We start from the raw sequence: 22,534 nt of genomic DNA, 5'->3' as shown, positions 1-22,534 counted from the left end.
CAGTTTTGGCCCGGGACTACCGCGCAGAGAAATGCCAGCCAGGAACGATCTGCGCACGGCAAGGACCCCTAATGTATACCGTGGATGTTGGAGAGAGCATTGTAAGACGCCATGCTGACCAGATTCCAGAGTCACTGGAAAACGTCAATTCCACACCACGATCCGATACACCTGGTGATGAAACCGAAGTACCAATTGCATTTACCTCAGAATCGGTGATATTGGAAGCAGACGAACCAAACAACGACGTTGATCCCGAATCAACTTTGCCAGAAGAACGTGATACCCCAAAGAGGCGTTATCCAGACAGAATCAGGAAGCCTCCTCAAAGACTGAACTTATAATTGCTTGACTTCAGCTAATGTATCTAGCAACTGTAATTGTAAATATATTATTTAATTATTAATCGAATGTTATGTACTGTTTAGCTAAAAGGGGATGAATTGTAGTGTATGTACTTTGCAGAAGGAACTATATTCTGCAGCCCCTGTATATAAGCCTGTGTAGTAACTTTTGCATAGCAGTTCCAGTTTGTCTCCACTCAGTAAAGACCTGTTATAACCAACTCCTGCAGTCCGTGTCTCAATTACACACGGACATAATAATGACCTTACCATTGCTGTCCAGAACGGGGTCGGCGTCCCCAGTGGTGACAGGACCAATCACCCGGCTTGCCACAATCCTGTGGACGCGCTCCTCAAGATCGCTGAGGGCTTGAAGGTGAGGCCGCCCTCCACCGGTCCATTGCTGCTGTCTCCTATTATGAGACAGCTTGGCCTGCAAGAAAAAGGACGGCGTCTGAGTAAATATGCAGCCATGATCTTGCCTGAAATGCTTCCCATGGTTGAATAGCCCTTACTGTATGCAGCCATGATCTTGCCTGAAATGCCTCCCATGGTTGAATAACCCTTACTGTATGCAGCCATGATCTTTCCTGATGTGCCTCCCATAATAGAATAGCCCTTACTGTATGCAGCCATGGTCTTGCCTGATATAGAAACATAGAAACATAGAAGATAGGAGCAGGAGTAGGCCATTGGGCCCTTCGAGTCTGCTCCGCCATTCAATGAGATCATGGCTGCTCATTCAAATTCAGTACCCTGTCCCTGCCTTCTCCCCATATCCCTTGATCCCTTTAGCTTCAAGAAATATATCCAACTCTTTCTTGAATATATTTAATGAACTGGCCTCCACCGCCCTCTGTGGCAGAGAATTCCACAGGTTCACCACTCTCTGGGTGAAGAAATTCCTCCTCATTTCAGTCCTAAATGGATTACCCCTTACCCTTAGACTATGACCCCTGGTTCTGGACTCCCCAGCCATCAGAAACATCCTTCCTGCATCTAGTCTGTCCAGACCTGACAGAATTTTATAGGTTTCGATGAGATCCCCTCTCAATCTTCTAAACTCCAGTGAGTATAAGCCCAATCGACACAATCTCTCCTCATACGTCATTCCTGCCATCCCAGGTATCAGCCTGGTGAATCTTCGCTGCACTCCCTCCATGGCAAGAACATCCTTCCTCAGGTAAGGTGACCAAAACTGCACACAATACTCAAGGTGTGGTCTCACCAAGGCCCTGTACAACTGCAGCAAGACATCCTTGTCCCATAGTTGAATAGCCCTTACTGTATGCAAAGTGTGGAATGTGCATGTGTGTTTGATGAAAGGGCCATAGGTGTTGGATGAGGGTTGAGCATTGGGGCTGTCAAGACCCTCTGGCCATAAAGTGAGGTTGAGATGGAGGGATGTAGAGGTTTTGAAAAAATGGCACTCACCCTGATGACCCGAGTGAGGTCGTTGAACTTTTTCCTACATTGCACATGGGTCGTGGGCACCATGCTGCTTGAGGAAATGCTTTGAGCCACCTCCCTCCACACTCTTCTGTACTCACGTGGCAAAGGCCTCCTGCCACTCTCTGGGTACAGAATGGATCTTCTGCGCTCCACCCTGCGAACCAGAGCCTCCAAGGCCCACTTGCAGAAGCACTGTGCTCACTCCCTAGCCCTTTCCATAGTGTTTGGCTGCTAGATTTAGCCTCAGGTCTGCCTAGGCCGAGATTCAATGCTCCAGTGAGCAGGGTGTAGCTGCAGAGCAAGATCGACCCTCCCCTTTAAGAACAGACCGGCACCAGTGTGTCTGTGTTCAATTGCTAACTGACAGCACCTGCACTGCGCCCGCTCTCTGAGGTAGCGCCTCGCTCCTCGGCCTTAGCGCCTTAACAGAGTTGTGTAGCGCCTGATTTAGTGCTCCAATCACCTCCAGGGGCGATAAAAGCCAAGTTAGCTGTCGGAGGCGATAATTAGCGGCAGGCGCTAACCTTTCCACGCGGCCGATAATGGCGCCCCAAATGGGGCAATACTGAATTCTTCCCCCTATGATTCTATGATTCTATGAAACTAAGGTTCTGTTATTCTGTGATTCTATGATTCTATATTACTAGGCTTCTAGGATTCTGTGATTCTATGATTGAAGAATTCTGTTATTCTGTGATCCTGGGGTTCTAGCTGTCTGTGATTCTATGATTCTGTGAACCTAGCATTCTGTGAGTCTGTGATTCTAGGATTCAGGATTCTGGGATTCAAGGATTCTAGGATTCTGTGATTCTATGATTGCATGATTCTGTGATTGTAAAATTCTAGGATTCTGTGATTCTAGTATTCTATGATTCTGTGATTCTATGAATCTAGTATTCTAGTATTCTATGATTCTGTGATTCTGTGATTCTGTGATTCTAGGATTCTAGAATACTGTGATTCTATGATTCTAGGATTCTGTGATTCTAGGATTCAGTGATTCTATTAATCTAGAAATCTGTGATTTTGTGATTCTAGGATTCATGGTTCTGGAATCTAGGACTCATGATTCAGTGATTCTAGGATTCTAGGGCTCTGTGATTCTATGAATCTAGAATTCTGTGAGTCTGTGATTCTAGGATTCAGTATCCTGGAATTTTGGATTCATGATTCTGGGATTCTAGGATTCTGTGATTCTATGATTGTATGATTCTAGGATACTATGATTCTGTAATTCTATGATTCTATGATTCTGTGATTCTAAGATTTTATGATGCTGTGATTCTAGGATTCTATGATTTGTGATTCAATGACTTTACAATTCTTGTATTCCATGCTTCTGTGATTCTGTGATTCTAGGATTCTGTGATTCTATGAATCTAGGATACTGTGCTTCAAGGATTCTGTGATTCTGTGATTCCTGGATTCCAGGATATACTTTGATTATAGGAATCTATGATTCTAGAATTCTATGATTCAGTGATTCTGTGATCCTAGGATTCTGTGAATCTTTGATTCTATGAAACTAAGATTCTGTGATTCAAAGATTATGTTATTCTGTGATACTGTGGTTCTGTGATTCTATGATTCTAGATTACTAGGCTTCTATGAATCTGTGATTCTATTATTTTAGAATTCCGTGTTTATTTAAATCTAGGATTCTAGGTGTCTGTGATTCTATGATTCTATGATTCTGTGATGCTATGATTCTAGGAGTATGTGATACTAGCTTTCTAGGATGCTATCATTCTATGATTATATGGTTCTAGGATTCTATGATTCTGTGATTCCATGATTCTAAGATTCTAGGAATCTGTGATTCTGTGATTCTATGAAACTATGATTCTGTGATTCTAAGATTCTATTATTCTGTGATTCTGTGGTTCTGTGATCCTAAGATTCTAGGCTACTAGGCTTCTAGGAATCTGTGTTTCTATTATTGTAGAATTATGTGATTATGTAATTCTGGGATTCTAGGAGACTGTGATTCCGTAATTCTCTGATTCTGTGATGCTATCAATCTAGGATTCTGTGATACTAGCTTTCTAGGATGCTATCATTCTGTGATTCTATGATTCTAGATTACTAGGCTTCTAGGTTTCTGTGATTCTGTGTTTCTAAGATTCAAGGATTCTATGATTCTGTGATTTTAGGATTCTATGATTTTGTGATTCTATGATTTTATAATTCTTGTATTCCATGCTTCTGTGATTTTATGATTCTAGGATTCTGTTGTTCTATGATTCTAGGACACTGATTCTATTATTCTAGGATATAGTGCTTCAAGGATTCTATGATTCTGGGATTCCAGGATATACTGTGATTATAGGAATTTATTGGATTCTATGATTGTGTGATCCTGGGATTCTATGATTCTATGATTCTGTTATTCTGTGATTCTATGAAACTAAGGTTCTGTGATTCTGTGAATCTGTTATTCTGTGATTCTGTGGTTCTGTGAGTCTATGATTCTAGATTACTAGGCTTCTAGGAATCTGTGATTCTATTATTGTAGAATTCTGTGGTTATGCAATACTTGGATTCTAGGAGTCTGTGATTCTATCATTCTGTGATTCTCTGTTTCTGTGATGCTATGATTCTAGGATACTGTGATACTAGCTTTCTAGGATGCTATCATTCTGTGATTCTATGATTCTAGATTACTAAGCTTCTAGGTTTCTGTGATTCTATGATTGTAGAATTCAGTGATTCTGTAGTTCTGGGATTCTAGGATTCTGTGATTCTAGGATTCTAGGTTTCTGTGATTCAGTGATTATATGATTCCAAGATTCTGTGATTCAATGATTCTGTGATGCTATGATTCTAGGATTCTGTGATACTAGGATTCTAGGATGCTATCATTCTGTGATTCTGTGATTCTATGATTCTACGATTCTGTGATTCTATGATTCTAGGATGCTATGATTCTGTGATTGTAGGATTGTAGGATTCTGTGATTCTAAGATTCAAGAATTCTAGGATTCTATGATATTGTGATACTATGATTTTGTAATTATTGGATTCCATGCATCTGTGATTCTATGATTCGAGGAAGCTATGATTCTGTGATTCAATGGTTTTGTGTTTCTATGATTCTAAGATGCTAGAATTCTGCGATTACAGGATTCTGTTATGCTATGATTCTGTGATTATACGATACTAGAATTCTAGGGTTCTGTGATTCTATGTTTCTAGGATTCTGTGATTATGTGATTATAAGATTCTAGGATTCTGAGATTCTGTGATTTTGGATTCTAGGATTCTTTAATTCTGTGATTCTAGGATTCATGAATCTGACATTCTAGGATTCATGATTCTGTGATTCTAGGATTCAAGGATTCTGTGATTCTTTGATTGTATGATTGCATGATTCTGTGATTCTAAGAGTCTAGGATTCTATGATTTTATGATTCTATGATTTTATAATTATTGGATTCCATTTTATTGTGATTCTATGATTCTAGGAAACTGTGATTCTGTGATTCTATGTTTCTCTTTTTCTATGATTCTAAGCTGCTAGGGTTCTGTGATTCCAGGATTCTGTTATTCTATGATTCGGCAATTCTACAATATTAGAATTCTAGGGTTCTGTGATTCTATGATTCTAGGATTTTTTGATTCTTTTATTTTAGGATTCTAGGATTCTAGGATTCTGTGATTCTGTGAATCAAGGATTCTAGGATTCAGTGATTCTGTGAACCTGGAACACTGTGAGTCTGTGATTCTATGATTCAGGATTCTGGGATTCAAGTATTCTAGGATTCTGTGATTCTATGATTCTATGATTCTCTATTCTATGATTCTGTGATTCTAGGATTCTAAGTATTTGTGATTCTAGGATTCTGTGATTCTATGATACTAGGAAACTGTGATTCTATGATTATGTGATACTGCGATTCGAGGAGACTGTGATTCTGCGATTCTATGGTTCTAGAATTCTGTGATTCTGTGTTCCTGTCATTCTATGATTCTAGGATTCTAGCTAACTGTGATTATATGATTCTAGGCTTCTGTGATTCTATGATTCTATGATACTATGATTCTGTGATTCTAGAATTCTGTGATTCTATGATTTTAGGGTTCTGTTATTCTGAGATTCTTTGATTCTAGGATTCTGTGATTCTATCAATCTAGGATTCAGTGATTCTGTGATGCTAGGATTAATGATTCTTGGATTCTATCAGACTCTAGCACACTGTGATTCTGTGATTCTGTGATTCTAGGATTATAGTATTCTGTGATTCTGCAATTCTTTGATTCTAGGATTCTATGATTCTAGGATTCTGTGATTCTATGATTCTGTGATTCTATGATCCTGTGATTCTATGTTTCTATGATTCTAGGGATCTCTCATTCTATGATTCTAGGATTCTGTGATTATGTGCATCTATGATTCTAGCATTCTGTGATTCTGTGAATCTGTGATTCTGATATTCTATAATTATATGATTCTATGAATCTGTGATTCTATTATTGTCTTATTCTAAGGTGCTATGATTCTATGATTCTATGATTCTGTGATTCTAGGATTCTAGGAATCAGTGATTCTGTGATTCTATGGTTCTGTGTTTCTATGATTCTATGATACTAGAATTCTATGATTCTGTGATTCTTGGATTCAGTGATTAATGATTCTGTGATTCTACGATTCCAGGATTCTAGGATTCTGCGATTCTATGATTCTGTGATTCTATTATTCTGGGACTCTAGGATTCTAGGATTCTGTGATTCTATGATTCTGTGATTCTATGATTCTATGATTCTGTGATTCTAGTATTCTAGGATACTGTTATTCTATGATTCTGTGATTCTAGGATTCTATGCTTCTGTGATTCTGTGACTCTAGGATACATTGATTCTCTGATACTATAATTCTAGGATTATAGGATTCTATGATGCTATGATTCTGTGATTCTATGATTCTAGGATTCGAGGATTCTGTGTTTCTGTGATTCCAAGATTATGTGATTCTATGTTTCTATGATTCTAGGAATCTGTGAATCTATGACTCTATGATTCTAGGATTCAGTGATACTGGGATTGTGTGATTCTATGATTCTAGGATTCATGATTCTGGGATTCTAGGATTCATGATTCTGTGATTCTAGGATTCTATGATACTGTGATTCTGAGAATCTAGAATTCTGTGTGTCTGTGATTCTATGATTCAGGATTCTGGGATTCAAGGATTCTAGGATTCTGTGATTCTATGATTGTATGATTCTGTGATTCTATGATTGTATGATTCTATGATTTTGTGATTCTATGATTATATAATTATTGTATTCCATGCTTCTCTGATTCTGTGATTCCACGATTCTAGGAATCGGTGATTCTGTGATTCTATGGTTCTCTGTTTCTATGATTCTATGATACTAGAAGTCTATGATTCTGTGATACTTGGATTCTGTGATTTATGATTCTGTGATTCTACAATTCCAGGATTCTAGGATTCTGTGATTATATGATTCTGTGATTCTATAATTCTATGATTCCAGTATTCTAGGATTCTGTGATTCTAGGATTCTGCGATTCTATGATTCTGTGAGTCTAGGATTCTAGGTTTCTGTGATTCTTGTGTTCTCGGATACTGTTATTCTATGATTCTGTGATTCTCTGAATCTAGGATTCTATGCTTCTGTGATTGTGTGACTCTAGGATACTGTGATTCTCTGATTCTATAATTCTAGGATTATAGGATTCTATGATTCTATGATTCTGTGATTCTATGATTCTAGTATTCAAGGATTCTGTGATTCTATGACTCTAGGAATCTGTGATTCTATGATTCTAGGATTCAGTGATACTAGGATTCTGTGATTCTATGATTCTAGTATTCATGATTCTGGGATTCTAGGGTTCATGATTCTGTGATTCTAGGATTCTATGATTCTGTAATCCTGTGAATCTAGAATTCTGTGAGTCTGTGATTCTATGATTCAGGATTCTGGGATTCAAGGATTCTAGGATTCTGTGATTCTATGATTGTATGATTCTGTGATTCTAGGATTCTATGATTTTATGAGTCTATGATTATATAATTCTGTGAGTCTGTGATTCTATGATTCAGGATTCTGGGATTCAAGGATTCTAGGATTCTGGGATTCAAGGATTCTAGGATTCGGTGATTCCATGCTTCTCTGATTCTGTGTTTCTTGGATTCTGTGATTCTATGATTCTATGATTCTAGGATTCTAAATGTTTGTGATTCTAGGATTTTAGAATTTTATGATTCTAGGAAATTGTGATTCTATGATTCTGTGATACTTCGATTCTAGGAATCTGTGATACTGTGATTCTAGGGTTCTAGGATTCTGTGATTCTGTGATCCTGTCATTCTATGCTTATAGGATTCCAGCTATCTGTGATTTTATGATTGTGTGATATATGATTCCAGGTTTCTAGGAATCTGTGATTCTAGGATTCTGTGAACTATGATTCAATGATACTATAAATCTGTGATTCTGTGATTCTAGAATTCTAGGATTCTGTGATTCTAGGATGTTAGGATTCCATGGCCTAGAAATTCAGTATCACCACGTTTGGGGTGCTACAGCCGGGCATTCACTAAATTTAGCGCCCGGCATAACTTAGCACCACCTTCGCCGAAATTGAGTTGCATCGCCCCAAGAGATTGCTGTTGCGCTAAAGCAGGTGATGCATGACTATCATAAGGCGCCAAGCCGGCGAGCCAAGGTGCTAACACCGAGGGCGGGCACAGCGCAGGTGCGGCGAGTTGCTCATTGAAGGCAGGCATGCTCTTAAAGGGGGAGGGTAGACTTGTTTGGCTGCCACGCCCTGCACACTGCAGCCCTGAAGCAAGGCCTGACCATTGCTGGATCATCATTTCTACGCCCAGGACCATGCAGAAGGCTAGGGAGCGAGCGCAGCGCTTCAGCGAGGGTGCCCTGAGGCTACTGGTTGGCGCAGTAGAGCGCAGGCAACCTGTCCTCTTCCCTGACAGTGGGAGGAGGCCGCTTCCCAGTGAATACCGAAAAGCCTGGAGGGAGGTGGCAAACGGGGTGACCACCAACAGCATGGTTGCCAGGACTCCACTTCAATGCAGGAAAAAGTTCAACGACCTCACTCGGGTTGTCAGGGTGAGTACTCTTTCCACTATCCTGTTCATCCCTGCATGTGCATCTCAGTTTCTGGCCAAAGGGACCTGAAAGCCCCAATGCCCAGCACTCATCCAAGAGCTATGGGACTCTCAAGAAAACCACTTGCACATTCAGCACTTTACACACTGTCAGGGCTATGCCACCATGGGAGGCAGTGCAGGCAAGATGAGGGCTTGTCACTGTCAGGGCTATTCTACCATGGGAGGCAGTGCAGGCAAGATCAGGGCTTGACACTGTCAGGGCTATTCCAGCATGGGAGGCAGTGCAGGCAAGATCAGGGTTTGATACTGTCAGAGCTATTCCACCATGGGAGGCAGTGCAGGGAAGATGAGGGCTTGACACTGTCAGGGCTATTCCACCATGGGAGGCAGTGCAGGCAAGATCAGGGCTTGACACTGTCAGGGCTGTTCCACCATGGGAGGCAGTGCAGGCAAGATCAGGGCTTGACACTGTCAGGGCTATTCGACCATGGGAGGCAGTGCAGTCAAGATGAGGGCTTGATGCTGTCAGGGCTATTCCACCATGGGAGGCAGTGCAGGCAAGATCAGAGCTTGAAACTGTACTTAGAGGCCATCCTTTCTCTTGCAGGGCAAGCTGGCCCACAATCGCAGGCAGAAGCGATGGACCGTGGGATGCCTTCCTGACCTCAAAGAGCTCAGCGACCTGGAGCAGCGTGTGGAGCACATTATGGCAGGCCAGCTGGTTGGCCCCGTCGCCAGTGGAGATGCCGACCCTGTTCTGGACAGCAATGGTAAGGTCATCGCCTTTTTGACCTTACTCTTTCCACTTGTGCCTCACACCAGCATTCTTTGCCACTATCGAACCAATGCAGTGCATAACAGCACTCATGCCACCCTCGCTGCCACCCTGTCCTCACTCTAAAGCAACTCTTGTGCCTCCCTGCTTTCAGACGCTGATTCGCCAGGTGAGGAGACGGCCCCTCAAGCTGCCACTGTCAGTGATTCTGAATTTGAGGAGGAGGAAGAGGAAGCCGGCCCCATCAGTGCCCATGGACATGATGGGGACACATCTTCCCTGGAGGGGAGCAGGGGGGAAGGGTCTCAGGAGAGTGAAGCTCTGGGGCCCAGTGGGCTGCAGCAACTCGGGAGGGGTGGGGAAGCTCGGCGGCCTTCTCCCCGGAGGGTGAGTGTGGCCTCCAGTCCTGCTATGGTGAGCGCAGAGGAGATGTGGCTCCTTGATGAACTGGGCGCCCAGGCTGAGCGCAGACACACTGAGCTCATGGCTGCAGTGGCAAGGATGCCTGACTCCATAGAGTCACTGGCAAGGAGTGCTCAGGAATTCGGGGCAGCACAGGCAAGGAGCAAGAATTCAGTGCAGCACAGGCAAGGAGTCTGCAGGACTTCGCGGCAGCACAGGCAGCTTTCAGGCAAGTGCTCAGTCGTGCCGTGCATTCACTGGCTGGTCTGATGCAGACACAGATCAGGGCCACATGGGCACTAACTGCTGCCACCCTCACTGGATCAGCCAGGCATTGCCGGGGCCCTCGTCGTGCCGCAGCAGCCCAGCAGCCTGTGCTTCAGCAGATTGCTGCGCATGCTGCAGTGCTGGCCCATGCGCGTGCCAGTCTATCAGCTGACCAGGGAGTGCCTGTGCTCTGTCAGGTTGGCAGCATTCCTGCAGCCAACACTGTCACTCCTCCACTGCAGCTGCCACCACCCGTAGGACAGACTGCTGCCACCCAAGCAGAGTTGGAGCAGTCAGCAGCCGGGCCCTCCAGGCCCAGAGCTGGTCCAGGCCGTCCCCCAAGGGCATCTGGCATCTCACCATCTGACCCTCAGCAGCCTTCCCCCTGCCTTGCTGCAGCCACTGGGGTCCCATTAAGGAGGAGCTGCAGGGCGGGAAGGGGCCATTCGCGGAAGCGAGGTGGATCACCCTCACAGGGGAAAAAGTAGAAGGTGTGGGCAATTGTTGTGTTTATATATGAAGGCTGAGAATGTTTTTTTCATATATGAAGGCCGAGACTGTTGTGTTTGTTTTTTATATGAAGGCCGAGGATCATGGACATTTTTGTTCAACTGATTTTTTCATTTTCTGAAGGTTGTGAGAGCCAGTTATGTCTCTGACTGTTTATTTGGGGGGTTATCTGAATTAGTTTGTCATGCGGGAAGGGCACAGAGTTTGCACAGTAAAAATTTTCTTTAATCGCATTGTCCATGTTTGCACTTTGAACTATTTGTTGCCTTGACTGGCTGAGTGCTTGCGCAGTTGCTCCATTCATATTCGTTCATTGGCACAAGCCATTCCCTGAGAGTGGGCATGGAACCGAGTTGCAATAAGCCGCCGACGGACGGCCCGTGCACTTTGTGCCTCCCTCCCGTCTTGCTGCTCCTCCTCCTCATCCTTCTCCTCCTCCTCCTCTGGTGGTCCTCCAATGTCTGCAGTGGCTGAGTCCTGAGGATAGCCAGGTTGTGCAGCATGCAGCACACTACAACGAAATGGGAGACTTGCTCAGGCGAGTACTGTAGGGCTCCTCCGGCACGGTCCAAACAGCAGAACCATTGCTTGAGCACGCCGATTGTGTGCTCAATGATGTTCCTGGTAGCTTGATGGCTGTCATTGTATCGCTCTTCAGCAGAGGTGCTGGGCACACGGAGAGGGGTCATCAGCCAGGTGCACAAAGGATAGCCTTTGTCACCGAGAAGCCATCCCCATGGGTGAGCCTGGGCTTCGAAAATGTCTGCCACAGAAATCTGACGCAGGATGAAGGCGTTGTGGCTGCTGCCTGGAAAGCGGGCATTGACAGCTAGTATGAGCTGCCTGTGGTCACACACAAACTGGACGTTGAGCGAATGATAGCCCTTCTGGTTGTGGTAATCCTCGGCATTCTGTAGAGGTGCCCGCAAAGACACATGCATGCAGTCAATGGCGCCCTGGGCCATGGGGATGCCCGCTATTCTTCCAAATCCCATTGCACACTCTTGCTGCTTGTCCAGGGTCATGGGGAAGGAGATGTACTGACGTCTCCTTCTGAAAAGGGCATTGGCCACCTGGCAGATGCAGCAATGTACCGCAAACTGGGAGATGTTGGCTATGTCCCCAGTAGCAGATTGGAAGGAGCCGGTGGCATGGAAGTTGAGAGCCACCATCACCTTCACTGCCACCGACAGAGACGTCCTGCTCCTCAGCTGTGGCTGCAGGTCGCTGCGAAGCAGGTGGCAGATCTCAGTAACCACCTCCCTTCTGAATCGCAGCCTCCAAACACACTGCTCCTCAGACATGTTCAGATATGAGGACTGCTGGCGGTATACCCTGGGTGGGTAAGGCCTCCTGTGCCGACGCCTGTTGGCCCTTCTCCATCTGGCCATGACTGGCACTCTCTCACGGCGCCTCTGAGCCCTTTGAATGCGATGCAGTAAGCTAACGTTTCCACCCATTGCAGCCCGCATAATATGTGGTGACTCAAGGCTATGGCACTGAAAGTTAAATCCAAGTGCAAAGCTCTAGCCTGAAGCCAGAAGTACCTGTGTGCGCATTGAGTCAAAGCAGAAAGCTCTCTCCCTTTGTCTCTCTCCAAATATCCTTCTCTCACACAGAAGGATTGCCACAAAATGGCTGCCACTTATAATGCAGGAGGAGTCCCCTTTAAATAGCGTCCCCCGTGCCCCGCAGCAACTGGGAACCGTTCCCCTCTACCAGTTGCTGGGGGCGCCAGGCGCACAGAAGGGCGGCGCCACTGAAGTTCCGGTTCGGGGGCACCAATGGCGTTGCACCATGAAATTACGTCAGGATCTGCACGCACAGCTGAGCGGGTGCTGCGGTTTTGCGCCGCCGCTACATCTTGAGTGAAGTTCGTGAGAGGCGCAGATCATGCTGCGCCCAGGCGCTAGCCGCTTAGCGTCCCACTTCTCCTCCTCCTAAGGCACTAGCGGCTGGCACTAACAACTGAATTTCTAGGCCCATGATTCTAGTATACTGTGATGCTATGAATCTAGGTATCTGTGATTCTGTGATGCTAGGATTAATGATTCTGGGATTCTAGGATTCATGATTCTGTGATTCTAGGATTCTAGGATTCTGTGATTCTGTGATTCTAGGATTCATGATTCTGGAATTCTAGGTTTCATGGTTCTGTGATTCTAGGAGGCTAGCATTCTGTGATTCTATGAATCTAGAATTCTGTGAGTCTGTGATTCTAGGATTCAGGATTCTGCTTTTCAAGGATTCTAGGATACTGTGATTTTATGATAGTATGATTCTGTGATTCTAAGATTCTAGGATTCTTGGATTCTATGATTTTGTGATACTATGATTTTATAATTATTGGATTCCATGCTTCTCTGATTGTATGATTCTAGGAATCTGTGATTCTGTGATTCTGTGTTTCTATGATTCTATGATGAAAGGATTCTGTGATTCCAGGATTCTGTTATTCTGTGATTCTGCAATTCTACGATATTATAATTCTAGGGTTTGGTGATTCTAGGATTCTTTGATTCTGTGATTTTAGGATTCTAGAAATCTGCAATTTAATGATTCTGTGATTATATGATTCTAGGACTCTAGGATTCTGTGATGCTTTGATTCTGTGATTCTAGGATTCTTTGATGCTAGTGTTCTAGGATTCTGTGATTCTAGGATTCTGTGATTCTAGAATTCTAGGAATCTGCAATTTAATGATTCTGTGATTATATGATTCTAGGACTCTAGGATTATGTGATGCTTTGATTCTGTGATTCTAGGACAGTAGGATTCTTTGATTCTAGTGTTCTAGGATTCTGCGATTCAAGAATTCTGTGATTCTATAATTCTATGATTCTAGAATTCTGTGATTCTAGAATTCTAGGATTCTGTGATTCTATGATTCTGTGATTTTATGATTCTAGGACTCTAGGGCCTAGAAATTCAGTGCCCTTAGCGCCGATTTTGCGGCGCTAGAGGGCCTAGCGCTGCAATTGGCGCCGGCGCCGAAATTGCCTGGGGCCCTTCCGCCGTGGTAGACTGGTAGCGCTGCGCCGGCACCGATGACGTCATCGGTGTGCGCAGCGTCCCGGTTGCCATGCCGACGGGCCCCAGCGCCGAAATTCAGTTGCGGCCGCCTCGCCCGTGGCAGCCGCAACTAAGACTCTGGCAACAGAGTCTTACATGACTTTGCGCCGGCGCATTAAAGGCCCCGCGGCAGCCGGCCGCTTTCCCGCCGGCCGCCTGGCCGCAGCTCCCTCCCCGGACATCCCCCCCCCCCCAGAACAGAAGCAAGCCCGGCACTTGTCCGAGGTGCCGGGCTCATTTTTAAAAAGATTTTCGCGGGCCGCGGCCGGGTGCAGGCAGCTCCTCCTTAAGGGAAGGAGGAGGCCTGCACTTCCCGAACCTGCCGCACCGCAGCGGGCACCGCAGCGCCGGAATAGCGCCGAAATTCAGCGCGTTGCGCCAGTTTTCAGGCGCAAACAGCTCTCAGCAGCGCCGGCAGCCATTTGGGCGCAGAACTATTGAATTTTGGGCCCGACCAGCGCGACTTAGCTCCGGCACTAACTTCCGGCGCTAAAGCCCTGGCTGCGCCAAAACTCAATTTCTAGGCCTAGGATTCTAGGATTCTGTGATTCTATGATTTTGTGATTCAATAATTCTATGATTCTAGGATTCTGTGATTCTAGAATTCTAGGATTCTGTGATTCTATGATTCTGTGATTCTAGGATTCTAGGATTCTGTGATGCTTCAATTCTATGATTCTAGGACTCTAGGATTCTTTGATTCTAGTGTTCTAGGATTCTGTGATTCTATGATTCTAGAATTCTGTGATTCTAGGATTCTAGGATTGTGTGCTTAAGTGATACTGTGATTCTAGCAATCTGTAATTTGGTGATTCTGTGATTCTGATAATCTATAATTCTATGATTCTATGATTCTGTGATTCTAATTCTCTGTGATTCTATGATTCTCTTATTGTAAGGTCCTGTGATTCTATGATTCTATGATTCTGTGATTCTAGGTACCTAGGAATCAGCGATTCTATGATTCTATGGTTCTGTGTTTCTATGTTTCTAGGTTACTAGAATTCTATGATTCTGTGATACTTGGATTCTGTGATTTTATGATTCTGTGATTCTATGATTCCAGGACACTAGGACTCTGTGATTCTATGATTCTGTGATTCTATAATTCTATGATTCTAGGATTCAATGATTATATGGTGCTGTGATTGTAGAAATCTAGGTTTCTGTGATTCTAGAATTCTAGCATTCAGTTATTCTATGATTCTGTGATTCCAGGGTTTTAGGACTCTGTGATTCTAGGATTCTATGCTTCTGTGAATATGTGACTCTAGGATACTGTGATTCTATTATTCCAGGATTCTGTGATTCTATGTTTCAATTATTCTAGGAACCTGTAATTATATGATTCTAGGATTCAGTGATTCTAGGATTCTGTGATTCTATGATTCTAGGTTTCTGTGATTCTGTGATTCTAGGATTTTAGGATTGTGTGATTCTGTGATTCTATGATTCTAGCATTCTATGTTTCTGGGATTCTGGTATACTGTGATTCTGATATTATGTAAATCTATGATTCTGTGAATTTAATATACTGTTATTCTAAGATGCTTTTATCCTAGGATTCTGTGATTCTGGGATTCTAGGAATCTGTGACTCTGTGATTCTATGGTTCTGTGTTTCTATGATTCTAGGATACTACAATTCTAGGATTCTGTGATTCTATGATTCTAGGATTCTGTGATTCTTGGATTCTGTGATTTTATGATTCTGCGATTCATGATTCCAGGATTCTAGGATTTTATAATAATATGATACTGTGATTCTATAATTCTTTCATTGTAGTATTCTAGGATTCTGTGATTCTAGAATTCTATTATTCAGCTATTCTATGATTCTGTGATTCTATGATTCTGGGACTCTATGATTCTAGGGTTCTGTGATTCTCAAATTCTAGGATTCTGTGATTCTCTGATTCAAGGATTATATGATTCTGTGATTCTGTGACTCTAGGATACTGTGATACTGTGATTCTGTGATTCTATGATTGTAGGATTATAGGATTCTATGATTCTAGGAGTCTGTGATTCTAGGATTCTGTGACTCTATGATTCTAGGATTCCAGGATTCTGTGATTCCAAGATTCTGTGATTTGATGTTTCTATGATTCTAGGAATCTGTGATTGTATGATTCTAGGATTCAGTGAGTCTAGTATTCTGTGAGTCTATGATTCTAGGATTCTGTGATTCTATGATTCTAGCATTCTATGTTTCTGGGATACGGTGATTCAGATATTATATAATTCTATGATTCTGTGATTCTAGGCTTCTGGAAATCTGTGATTCTGTGATTCTATGTTTCGGTGTTTCTATGATTCTAGGATACTAGAATTCTAGGATTCTGTGATTCTATGATTCTAGGATTCCAGGATTCTCTGATTCTATGAATCCAGGATTCTGTGATTCTGTGATGCTAGGATTCATGATTCTGGGATTCTAGGATTCTGTGATTCTGTGACTCTAGGATACTGTGATTCTGTGATTCTATGATTGTAGGATTGTAGGATTCTATGATTCTAGGATAACTTGATTCTATGATTCTGTGATTCTATTATTCTATGTTTCTGTGATTCTAGGGATCTCTCATTCTATGATTCTATGGTTCTAGGATTATGTGATTCTAGTAATCTAGGATTCTGTGTTTCTATGATTCTCTGATTCTAGGATTCTAGGATTCTGTGATTATGTGATTCTATGATTCTAGCATTCTGTGATTCTGATATTCTATTATTCTATGATTCTATGATTCTAATATTCTGTGAATCTAATATTCTCTTTTTCTCAGGTGCCATTATTCACTGATTCTATGATCCTCTGATTCTAGAAATCTGTGATTATTTGATTCTATGGTTCTGTGTTTCTATAATTCTAGGATGCTAGAATTATATGATTCTGTGATTCTTGGATTCTGTGATTTTATGATTCTGTGATTCTATGATTCTGGGATTCTAGGATTCTGTGATTCTGTGATTCTTTGTATCTATGATTCTAGGATGCTAGGATTCTGTGATTCTATTATTCTGTGATTCTAAGATTCTAGGTTTCTGTGATTCTAAGATTCTGTTATTCTATGATTCTGTGGTTCTAGGGTTTTAGGATTCTGTGATTATGTGGTTCTGGGATTCTATGATTCTGTGAATCTGTGACTCTAGGATACTGAGATTCAGTGATTCTGTAATTCTATAATTCTTGGATTATAGGATTCTATGATTCTAGGATTCTGTGATTCTTGGAGTCTAGGAGACTGTGATTCTATGGTTCTGTCTTTCTATGATTCTAGGATATTGAATTCTAGGATTCTCTGATTCTAGGATTCTAGGACTCTGTGATTCTATGATTCTAGTATTCTAGGTTTCTGGGATGCTGTGATTTAGATATTATATAATTCTATGAATCTGTGATTCTACTATAATTTTATTCTAAGTTGCTGTGACTCTATGATTCTAGGATCCTGTGATTTTTGGATTCTAGGAATCTGTGATTCTATGGTTCTGTGTTTCTATGCTTCTACGACACTAGATATCTAGGATTCTGTGATTCTATGATTCTAGGATTCTGTGATTCTAGGATTCTGTGATTCTAGGATTCTAGGATTCTGTGATTCTATGATTCCAGGATTCTAGGAATCTTTAATTCTATGATTCTGTGATTCTATAATTCTATGATTGTAGGGTTCTAGGATTCTGTGATTCTAGAATTCTAGGATTCTGTGTTTCTATGATTCTGTGATTCTATGGTTTTAGGATTCTGTGATTCTGTGGTTCTATGATTCTGTGAATCTGTGACTCTAGAATACTGAGATTCAGTGATTCTGTAATTCTATAATTCTAAGGTTCTATGATTCTAGGATTCTCTGATTCTATGATTCTAGGATTCTAGGACTCTGTGATTCTATGATTCTAGTATTCTAGGTTTCTGGGATACTGTGATTTAGATATTGTATAATCCTATGAATCTGTGATTCTACTATAATTTTATTCTAAGTTGCTGTGATTCTATGATTCTAGGATTCTGTGATTTTTGGATTCTAGGAATCTGTGATTCTATGGTTTTGTGTTTCTATGCTTCTAGGACACTAGGGCCTAGAAATTCAGTTGTTTGCACCAGCCGCTAGTGCCTAGGAGGAGGAGATGTGGGGTGCTAAGTGGCTAGCGCCCGGGTGCAGCGTGATCTGCGCCTCTCGCCAACTTCAGTTAAGATTTAGCGGCGGCGCCAAGCCTTTGCGCGCGCTCAGCTGCGCGCGCAGATCCTGACGTCATTTCATGATGCAACGCCCTTTGTGCGCCCTGTGGTGTATGTAACCTGTTCCACCTTAAGAGAACTACCTTAAGAGATGTACTACTTTCTCTTGGCTGCTGTATACTGTAATACCGGTGGTGACCACACCGGTATATAAGTGTTGTGTAGGGATTTGCTGGGCAGTTCAGCCCTGACCTCCGAATAGTAAAGACCTGTTAAAGTTATTCTTGTGGTCTGAGTCCAGTGATTTATAATAAGCATAACTGGGACACACAGACATAACACGCCCCAAACTGGAATTTCAGTGGCGCCGGCCTATTGTGCGCCTGGCACCCCTAGCGACTGGTAGAGGGGAACGGTTCCCAGTCGCTGCGGGGTGCGGGGGGCGCTAATTAAAGGGCACTCCTCCTGCAGTAGAAATGGCAGCCATTTTGCAGCACTCCTTCTTTGTGAGAGACGGATCTTTGGAGAGAGACAAAGGTAGAGAGCTTTCTGGTTTGGCTCAACACTCGCACAGGTACTTGTGGCTTCAGGTCACAGCTTTGCCCTTGTCTTTAACTTCAGAGCCATAGCATTGATTGGAAACATATAATGGCGGCTGCAATGGGTGGAAACGTTAGGCTTCTCCATTGCATTCAAAGGGCTCAGAGACACCGTGAGCGAGTGCCTGTCATGGCCAGATGGAGAAGGGGCAACAGGCGTCGGCAAAGGAGGCCTTACCCACCCAGGGTATACCGCCAGCAGTTCTCATATCCGAACATGTCTGACGAGCAGTGTGTTCGGAGGCTGCGATTCAGAAGGGCGGTGGTCACTGAGATCTGCCACCTGCTTCGCGGAGATCTGCAGCCACAGCTGAGGAGCAGGACGTCTCTGTCGGTGGCAGTGAAGGTGACGGTGTCTCTCAACTTCTATGCCACCGGCTCCTTCCAATCCGCTACTGGGGACATTTCCAACATCTCCCAGTTTGCGGTACATTGCTGCATCCGCCAGGTGACCAATGCCCTTTTCAGAAGGAGACGTCAGTTCATCTCCTTCTCCATGACCGTTGACAAGCAGCAACAGCGTGCAATGGGCTTTGCAGCATTAGCAGGCTTCCCCATGGTGCAGGGCGCCATTGACTGCACGCATGTGGCTTTGCGGGCACCTCTAGAGAATGCCGAGGATTACTGCAACCGGAAGGGCTACCATTCGCTCAACGTGCAGTTGGTGTGTGACCACAGGCAGCTCATCCTAGCTGTCAATGCCCGCTTTCCAGGCAGCAGCCACAATGCCTTCATCCTGCGCCAGACTTCTGTGGCAGACATGTTCCAGGCCCAGCCTCACCCACGAGGATGGCTTCTCGGGGACAAAGGCTATCCTTTGTGCACCTGGCTGATGACCCCGCACCGTGCGCCCCGCACCCCTGCTGAAGAGGGATACAATGACAGCCATCAAGCAACCAGGAACATCATTGAGCAAACAATCGGCATCCTGAAGCAACGGTTCCGCTGTCTGGATCGTTCCGGAGGAGCCCTACAGTACTCGCCTGAGCGAGTCTCCCATTTCGTTGTCGTGTGCTGCATGCTGCACAACCTGGCTATCCGCAGGACTCAGCCACTGCCACCAGACATTGGAGGACCACCAGAGGAGGAGGAGGAGGAGGAGGAGGACCAGCACAGGAGGGAGGCAGAAAGTGCAAGGGCCGCCCATCGGCGGCTTATTGCACGTCGGTTCTAGGCCCCCTCTCAGGGAATGGCTTGGCACAAGATGAATGTCGCCGCTCCACAAGCCCTCAGCCGAGCAGGGCAACCAGGACTTCCAAAAGAAAGCATGGACAGTGCGATTTCAGAAAATGTATTACTTTGATACCTCTGTGCCCTTCCCACATAACAAACTAATGGAGAGAAGCCCCCCCCAAAAAAACAAATAGACCAGTCTCGGCCTTTCCAAAAAAACAAATAGACCAGTCTCGGCCTTTACAAGTAAAACAAAGACACCAGTATCAGCCTTTGCAAGTGAAACAAAACATTTGGCCACACCTTCTACTTTTTCCCCTGCGAGGGTGATGCATTTCGCATCCGTGACTGGCCCCTGCCCGCCCTGCAGCTCCTCCTCAATGGGACCCCAGTGGCTGCAGCAAGGCTGGGGGAAGGCTGCTGAGGGTCAGATGGTGAGACGGCAGATGCCCTTGGGGGTCGGCCTGGACCAGCTCTGGGCCTGGAGGGGCCGGCTGCTGACTGCTCCAACTCTGCTTGGGCGGCAGCAGTCTGTCCAGCAGCTGGTGGCAGCTGCAATGGAGGAGTGACAGTTTCGGCTGCAGGAATGCTGCCAACCTGACAGATCAGGGGTACTCCCTGGTCGCCTGATACATTGGCACTCGCACGGGCCTGCACTGCAGCATGCGCAGCAATCTGCTGAAGCACAGACGGCTGGGCTGCTGCGGCGCGGCGAGTGCCCTGGCGATGCCTGGCTGATCCAACGAGGGTGGCAGCAGTTAGTGCCCGTGTGGCCCTGGTCTGTGTCCGCATGACACCAGCCAGTGAATGCACGGCACGACTGAGCACTTGGCTAGTAGCCGCCTGTGCTGCCGCGAAGTCCTGCAGACTCCTGGCCTGTGCTGCACTGAATTGTTCCAGACTCCTGGCCTGTGCTGCACTGAATTGTTGCAGACTCCTGGCCTGTGCTGCCCCGAATTACTGCACACTCCTTGACAGTGACTCTATGGAGTCAGGCATCATTGCCACTGCAGCCATGAGCTCAGTGTGCCTGCGCTCAGCCTGGGCGGCCATTTCCGCGAGGAGCCGCACCTCCTCTGCGCTCACCGTAGCAGGACTGGAGGCTGCACTCACCCTCCGGGGAGAAGGCCGCCGAGCTTCCCCACCCCTCCCGCATTGCTGCAGCCCGCTGGGCCCCGGAGCTTCACTCTCCTCCGACCCTTCCCCCCTGCTCCCCTCCAGGGAAGACGTGTCCCCATCATCGCCATGGGCTGCCTCGGCTGAGGGTGGCACTGATGGTCCGACTTCCTCTTCCTCCTCCTCGCCCTCTGATTCACTCACAGTGCCAGCTTGAGGGCCCGCCTCCTCACCTGGCGATTCAGCATCTGAAAGCAGGGAGGCACAAGAGTTGCTTTAGAGTGAGGACAGGGCGGCAGCGAGGGAGGCATGAGTGCTGCTATGCACTGCATTGGTCCGACAGTGGCAAAGGATGCTGTTCTGAGGCGCAAGTGGAAAGAGAGAGGTCAAAAAGGTGATGCCCTTACCATTGGGGCCCACAACAGGGTCGGCATCTCCACTGGTGACGGAGCCAATCAGCCGGCCTGGCATAATGTGCTCCACATGCTGCTCCAGGTCGGAGAGCTGTTTGAGGTCAGGATGGCCTCCCCCGGTCTCACGCTGCTGCCTTCGGTTGTGCGCCACCTTGCCCTGCAAGAGAAAGGACGGCCTCTAAGTACAGTGTGAAGCCCTGATCTTGTCTGCACTGCCTCCCATGGTGGACTAGCCCTGATGGTGTGAAGCCCTGATCTTGTCTGCACTGCCTCCCATGGTGGACTAGCCCTGACAGTGTGAAGCCCTGATCTTGTCTGCACTGCCTCCCATGGTGGACTAGCCCTGACAGTGTGAAGCCCTGATCTTGTCTGCACTGCCTCCCATGGTGGACTAGCCCTGACAGTGTGAAGCCCTGATCTTGTCTGCACTGCCTCCCATGGTGGAATAGCCCTGACAGTGTGTAAAGTCCTGAATGTGCAAGTGATTTTCATGACAGTCCCATAGCTGCTGGATGAGGGCTGGGCATTAGGGCTTTCAGGTCCCTTTGCCCATAAACTGATGTGCACATGCAGGGATGAGGAGGACACTGGAAAGGGTACTCACCCTGACAACCCGAGTGAGGTCGTTGAACATTTTTCGGCATTGTACAGGAGTCCTGGCAACCACGCTGTTGGAGGTCATCCTGTTTGACACCTCCCTTTCCGATAGGCACTGGGCAGCGGCCTCCTGCCACCTTCAGGGAACAGAACATGGTGCCTGCGCTCCACTGCGCCAACCAGCACCCTCAGGTCACCCTCGCTGAAGCGCTGCGCTCTCTCCCTGGCCTTCTCCATTGTCCTGGGCATTGTACAGATCAAGCAGCAGTGGTCAGGCCTTGCTTCAGGGCTGCAGTGTGCAGGGCATGGCAGCCAAACAAATCCACCCTCCCCCTTTAAGAGCTCACCGGCGCCAGAGTGTCTGCCTTTAATCAGCAACTCACCGCACCTGCGCTGCGCCCGCCCTCGGGGGTATCGCCCCGGGCCGCCGGCTTAGCGCCTAATGATAGTCATGCATCACCTGTTTTAGCGCAGCAGCAACCTCTTGGGGCGATGCCACTGAATATTGGCGAAGGTGACGCGAAGTTGTG

This window comes from Somniosus microcephalus, chromosome 1, assembly GCF_052327205.1.
Source record: "Somniosus microcephalus isolate GS21.2 chromosome 1, FLI_Smic_1.0, whole genome shotgun sequence".
Classification (NCBI taxonomy): Eukaryota; Metazoa; Chordata; class Chondrichthyes; order Squaliformes; family Somniosidae; genus Somniosus; species Somniosus microcephalus.
Note: the sequence above shows the minus strand (reverse complement) of the source record.